Source organism: Trachurus japonicus, chromosome 18 (assembly GCF_045865225.1).
Source record: "Trachurus japonicus isolate A0001 chromosome 18, Traja_1.0".
Taxonomy (NCBI): domain Eukaryota; kingdom Metazoa; phylum Chordata; class Actinopteri; order Carangiformes; family Carangidae; genus Trachurus; species Trachurus japonicus.
In genome coordinates, this window is record NC_140924.1 from 18,015,178 (window position 1) to 18,021,522 (window position 6,345).

The window sequence follows — 6,345 nt, forward strand, 5'->3', positions numbered from 1 at the left end:
CAAATTAGTGCATACTGTATGCATGAAATCCTGGCTGAAGCTTATTTATACACTTATTTAATTGCTAATTCCTTCAGTTTTTTCGCCTTTTCAGGTATGTAAATGAACCACTTCGGTGCAGAATTAAATATCCCAACACCTCACCCTCTGTGGAGAATTTCAAATCTCTTCCTGATCTCCTGACTTTTCCTCTCAGGCGTATTTGGCTTATCACTGTGTAGGCATAGTGATATTAGCATTTACAATATCCCTCCTCTAAATACGGCCTCAGCAGCACGGCTGTGACTGTTTTCTTGGCGTTAATGTCACCGCTCCAAAATCTGTGAAGCAGGAGGGGAGTGCTATGGTTTCCCTTCTGCTGATATTCGCTGTTGGGGAAATACAGATAAGATGATATAGTAGTAAATTCAATTACCATGCTGATCATGAACAAGCTTACATGCAGATTTTGCATACAGTACGTAGCCTAAAAAGTGTCAGAAAAACGTTTGGAAGTGAAGCTGCTGACTTGCAAATACTAAAACTAACAAATGCTAATATGGGGAAATTAAAAAGTGTAGCACAGCACACACACATAACACATCCTTTCAACCAGGCCTCTCCACCTCATTAGTTTCTCACTAACACAGGTTATTTTTATTTGCAGTCGGTCCCACCTGAACAATTAATATCACACTGTTTGTTTCCAGAATCTGTTTATTTGCATTTAACCCATTGGTTGCTGTGTAGTGGATGTACAGTTACTGTTACATTAATCATTTGTCTTTTTGCCTTTGAGTTACTGTGGTTACTTTTCTGATGGAGGTAAAGAGTTGTAAATAATGGAGGCAGCTCATCAGGCTCCTCGACCATGTGTTGGGTCCCTTGTGTCAGTGTGTAACATTATTGTATGGTCAACAACAAATAACAAACTTTGCAGATTTCCTCCCTGAGAGTTTGTGGTGTGAGTTCTGTCAACATGGAAATCAAACCCACGACCTTAAAGGGGAACTATGCAAGTCCGGTCACTTTTTCCTCTGTTTTGCTAACCTTCCTCTCGGCCATGTGCATTTGTTTACAACGGTAAGAAATCAATCAATAGAGTGGTAGATAATGTTACATATCATATACGATGTTACGACGTGTATAATTGTATAGTTTAAAGGGATAGTTCAACATTTTGACAAATTGGCCCATTGTTATAATCTCTATAGTTTTAGCAGTAGGTTCGTTACCTTTAATTGTCGGTGCAAGCTATTTTTAGAGCGGTGGGGCAGAGCCGCGAGCTGCTCAGAGCTACGCTATGGCGGCTCATGGGATTTCTTGGTTTCCCTCATCAAACTCATCAAATACACAATTCAACAACTTCAAAACGCTCTGGTGGACAAGTTGTGACCTGCACATTCACCACGAGACAATAACGTAACGTTACGAGACGGAGTTGTTCTCGAGGTAAATTCATGTAAAACCGCTGATGCGCGTTCCCGTCGGAGGCAGTTTTTCAGCAAGCAGTCTCTGCATTTACCTATAAAACAACTCTGTTACTGCTGTGACACTGTGAATTTCCCCCTCAGGGCATCAATAAAGTTTTATTCTATTCTATTCTATTCACTTTGTTATAGGTTACATACTCTGCACACTTACATTGAGGTACCGGACAGTATAGATGACCTCACCTGCCTGATTTATTCTGTTTCTGGCAACATCACATACTCACTCACATGATCCTGATCTGATCGTGATAACAAGTTATGGACGAGCAACATTTCCTACAGCAGTAACACGTTTCATGCTGCAGTAGTGCACACTGAAAAAAAAATAACAATAAGCAACATGACTTTAGTTTTATAGCACTTTTCAAAATGAAGTTACAAGGCTATAAGTCCGTCTACCCATTTGTCTGTCTGAAACACCTGGTTGCCATGGTGATTTTACTAGCTTAGTTTTTACTGAAATGTACGCTCCAGGGCACTGACCAGAGTTAATTCATTTTAGTGAAGATCTGAAGTAGTTTAGTGGTTTGAACATGCAACTTGCCGTCTATACGATACAGGAAGCAGCTGCAGGAGAGAGAGGGAATAATAGAGTGGAGTGGAGGGCAAAATGCCCAATCACTCGGGATATGAGGCTACCACTCACAAGATCATATTTAACTCCCTAATAACTCATAAGCGAACACGCAGCCCTGCATCACTGCACCAAAATGCATTACATCTCTTGTTAATGCATGAAAAGCCTTTTACATGCGCACACAAGAGCCTCTCAGACACAAACAAACACATTCCCCATGTGACACAAAAAAACCAAAATGAGACCTCAAACACCAACAACGCAACAAACACACACAGGAAACTCCCACAGAGGGAAATTCAACCCTAAACACTCCACCACAATAGATTTCATTATTTCCATAACCGCGTATTTATGTGTTGCACACATGCTGTTCCCTGTAGCAATTCATAGGATTATTCATTTGAAAGTGCACAAGTGGGGAACTGTGGGTAAATTGCAGGCGGTGAATTGTCATAGCTTAACTCGAGTGCTTTGCCTTGATTGCACCATGATTGGGCCTGAAATGTCAGGCACCTATTCATCACGGAGGAGAAAGTGCATCTCCAGCCTTCATGTGCTCCAGCTCGTTGGCTCACGGTGCTGTAATCACAGGAAAAAAATCCTGCCCCCGGGGTTAATTATGTTTATACTTAAACACAACTCTAATAATAGCTGCAGAGTGAATCTAACCACCGCGTGGAAACGTGAAATCCCCACTTTCCTGTCATCTGACAGAATTAAAGCAAAATGTAGGAAAACACTTCCATAATGAAGTGGCATCAGCTGATCTTACTGCTCTCTGTCCGTCAACCACGGTGGTAAATGTGCTTGTTAAGATCCTCACTGGTGGTGATCAACACGTCAAACAGGCAAAGACTTGGCATGGACTCAAGGATCAAGGACCTTCAAGAACTGGATCTGAGTTTGGATCGTCTTAAAACACCTGAGCCATGGACCTGATACTCGACTCGGACTTGACTCTTCTGACCCTGAACGTCCTGAAGATTTGAACTTGTAAAGACCAATTTCAACTTGGAAAATAAAACCACCAAGTTTCTTGACCTGACAGTAACTGGACTTGAGATCTGTGATTGACTTGTCTCAAAACGTCTGAGCTTCATAGACTTGAGACTATTTGATCCAGATTTAAATAAGTGAAATTAGGCCTTGAAACTTGACCCTCGACTTACATCTTAAAGAACAAAACCATTCAACTGAATGACTTCAACCAGTCCGCGGTAACTTTACCCGAGTCTTGAGATTGACTCGTCTTGAAAGACTTGAGCTTCACAAAGCTTTGGGTTTGATACATTGCCTGCAACTTACTGAAGATTCGTCCAAACAAAAGACTTGTTTTGACCATATGGAAGTCTCAGACTTTTAATGTAAATCATGACTTTCCCTCTGAAGACTAGCGACCTGACTTGGACCTCCCTTCAATGACTTGACATTAGACTTGCTCTAAAGGATCTGAAATGGATATTAGAGGTCTCAAGTCTCTTAAAATTTGAATTCACATGAGTGAGGATTTGTCTATGACCATGAACCCATCATTTCAAGATGAATAATTTCTGCATATTAATTCAAAACAATTAATTAAAAAGACTCGGTCTCTAATCAAACCAAACTTGCCTCTGAGGCTTTTAGAAGTGCTGTCCTCAAGTTACTGTATTTGTCAGTTTCCTGAGGTGTCTCTGCATTAACGTTGTGTATTTTTTCATAATATCTTAGGGTCCACCTCAATCTGCAGCCTCTCCCTCCTTTTCATGCACTGCCTTAACAGTTCAGCTTTAACACCAGCAGGAGGATGCTCACAGCTCTCTGGCTCTTTTGTCAGTCTGTGTTGGCGGTGGATGTTTGCGGGCTAAATGTAGTCCAGCTTTGTGTGTCACAGAGAGCAAGGAGGCACCGCGGCCCTGAGGTTTCAATGTATTTTTTGCCTTTTGTGAGTCAGAACATGTTTGAACAATGCAGGAGCGCAGGAGGCTGGCTGGGTGGGCTGTTGGAACAGCTTATCCCTGATAATGTGAGCTCATCCCATCTCTGAATAGCCGTTCTGCCTCGGCTCAGAGGTGCCACTGACATCAAATCTACCATTTCTTCTTGCTTTCGATCTCTTCTCTATGTGCAGAGGAAGAATTTGCAGTTTTACACGTGTTTCCCCGAGGCAGAGATCAAGAAAGAAATATTCACTCTGGATGCCAAAGAGCGACAGAAAAAGAGAAGTTCAAAAGAAAGTACAAGATGAACTGATACGTTCTGGGTGTTTAGTTTTGCTGATTGTCCAAGTTCACATTAGTCTCAAGTGAAACTTTAAGGTTTGGATCATTGGTTCCCAAAGTACAGTTGGGGGACCTCCAGGAACCAGTTCAAGGACTCGTTGGGGGTCCCCCAGTAAGAAGGTAAACAATTCATCTTCAGTAAAATAACATAATAACCGAACGTTTGACTATAACAGTTTCTATAAAAATAATATAATAACACAACTGAGATGGGGTGTGTGTGTGGACCTGTGAAGCCTGTGGTGCACTGGATGACACAACGTTGAAATGAGATTGGCGACTTGGCAAATTATGAACAGAACAAAAAAAAAAAGAGTCATCATTGGGGTTTGGCCAATTAAATTCAGAACCCCAAATTTGCCCCTGATGAATCATCGGTGTGAGATGATGATAGAAACACTCAATATGTAGAAAAAGTGTGTGTGTGTGTGTGTGTGTGACTAGTGGTGTAAAGTGCTTTGTGTGGTCGTTGTAGAGACTAGAAATGAGCGATATAAAAAGTCCATTCACCACAGCTGAACATAATTTGGCTGCAGTACCTTTGTTAGACTGGATGATTCTGTCCTTCATGATTTATTGCCCATAAATTACATTTGTTCTCTTAAGAAAATTTAATTAAATTCAACTGAACATTATTTTAGATTCTTGAATTGAAACCAAACGCAGGAGCGGCCAACTCATCTACTACAAACTCAAAACAACAACAGCTACGCCTTCTCCAATTCATAAATACAGGTGCACAAATCCTGTTTTACGTGTCTCAAATTAAACAACTCACACGCTCTCATTTTATGCGGCGGTTTCTGCAGTGGCCTTGCTAACAGCCCCGCCAAGGTCAAACACCTGGATCTGCCCGTTATCAGTCACAAGTGAAGAAGGAACACACACATTAACATTCAACCGTCATCGACAACGCCGTCATAGAAACTGCGGATCATTTCAAACACCTTGGACCGACAATACAAGACGATACATTCAGGTTCGATCAATGCGCACATGAGACATTCAAAAGAAAAGCCGTCAAAGACTATCAGTCATTCACACAAAGGACTACGTTTTCATCAAATCTCCTTCTTCTGCTCTATAAATTTATCGTTCTACCAGTTCTCATGTATTGTTCCACATGCTTTTACAATTTGCTCACAATCAAGAACATCCAATATTGCCTCGAAGGTTATAGTATGCCTCCACACTCCCAATCCAACTCAGTTAGAGAAGTGCCATTTTTTTACGACCTGGACCTTATTTCTGGCATAAAATACAGTTGTTTACTCACCCATATAACTTTGGTGTCATTAGGAGTCATTTGGACAATATTTAGATCCATTTGAGAGCCACTCTGGCCAACCAGTGGCCGGCAGTCGGTTGAGCTGAGTCGAGTCGCGCTAGTGGAAAAGGGCCATAAGATACAACAGAGTGCGTCTTAAAAACAGCCTCATCTCAGCACTAAATCAGTATTAAGCTTTGTTAATCTGCATGTCATGTGATTATAAATGAACTATGAATGTTTTCCAGTGTCACTGCTGTTGCTGTTGTATGTAAGGTGCTTCACATCTGTGTACAGAACCTGTGAAAATGAATTACCCAAAAGGGACTATAAATGAACTAACTAAATGAAATAGAAAGACATTAAAAAGTTGTTTTTGATTTTTTTTCCCTTTTTTTTAAGAAAAAATATGGTTGCATTATAGTAGTAAAATTTGTTCACTTAGTTTGTGTCCACAAAGATTAATCTGTGTTCTTGTTCCTGTTGCAGCTGCTCTGCCTCAGATAAGTGTTTGCCATGGTAAAACAAATCTTTTTTATCAGTTTTTCCAGGAAGAAAAAAAAAAACTGAAACCAGCTGAAGATATTGGTTCTGTTAAGTTTTTCTGTTTTTCTGTTTGAGATGTAATACTCCTTCTGTCTGCACCTCAGATAGTCGAGCACCTCTCCTGTCAATTTTGTGTATTTTTGTTGTTTTGAAAACCATGAAAACAATTTCCTTGTCTTTCTCTCTCTCTGTCTCTCTCTCTCTCTGGACACGATGCAG